Consider the following 1,250-nt stretch of genomic DNA (forward strand, 5'->3'; position numbering starts at 1 on the left):
ACTATTAAACTCCTTGTACTTGACCTTCACAACAAAACAGCTGTATAAAATGTATAGGCTTCCAATGTTTTATGTGCTTTTAAATAATATATGGTTTAAGAATTGTGGGATTGAATGAATTATGTTCAGGTTTATGGATGGAACGTGTCTTCATATTTATATTTCTAACAAAAAACATAAATTTTCAACAAAATACGGGAATTTTCAAACAAATAATTCCATTTTGAACAAAAAAAATCAAGTTTCAATAAAAAATATCAAATTTTAAACAAAAATAGAATAATTCAGTTTTTAGTATATAAAACTTAATATTCAATAAAAAAATGAAGTTTTCTACAGGTTATTTAAAATTCCAACTAAAACAGGCGAATTAGACAGCAAATAGTAAAAGTTTTAACAAAAAAGATGAAATTTCAATCACAAAGATTAATTTTCTATTTAAAAACATCTGTTTTAACAAATAAACAAATAATAGAATTTTCAATCAAAGTACAATAATATATAAAGTATTCAAAATAAGATAGAATTCACTTAAATTCAGGCAGGTTCTACACATTATATAGCAGAATCTTTCAGCAATTAACATTTTTTATAGTAAATTATGCAAGACGTTTTTTCTGTAATGATACGAAAAAAAAGGAATTTGGACATCTATGTTAAGAATAATAAAAACAGATTAATTCTTTAACCATAAAATAATTTTTATTAGAAAAGATGAAGTTTCAATTAAAAATATCAAATTTTAAACAAAAATAGAATAATTTAGTCAAAATAAGATAGAATTCATTTAAATTCAGGCAGGTTCTACACATTATTTAGCAGAATCTCTTAGCGATTAAAATTCTTTTATAGTAAATTATGCAAGAGGTTTTTTTCCGATCTGAGACAAAAAAAATCGAATTCGAGCATCTATGTTAAGAATAATGAAAAACAGATTGATTTTTTACCCATAAAATAATTTTTAACAAAAAAGATGAAGTTTTAATTAAAACAGATGAACTTGACACCAAATAGTAAAAGTTTTGACAAAAAAGATGAATTTTCAATCACAAAGATTAATTTTCTATTAAAGAAAGTCTTTTTTAACAAATAATAGAATTATCAACTAAATTAATTTTCAATGCAAGAGCAATATTATAAAGAGAATAAAAAATAAAATAGAATTTACTTATAACCAGGCAGGTTCTACACGTTATTTAGCAGAATCTCTCATCGATTAAAATTCTTTTATAGTAAATTACGCAAGACGT

This window comes from Belonocnema kinseyi, chromosome 5 (assembly GCF_010883055.1).
Source record: "Belonocnema kinseyi isolate 2016_QV_RU_SX_M_011 chromosome 5, B_treatae_v1, whole genome shotgun sequence".
In the NCBI taxonomy this organism is placed as follows: Eukaryota; Metazoa; Arthropoda; class Insecta; order Hymenoptera; family Cynipidae; genus Belonocnema; species Belonocnema kinseyi.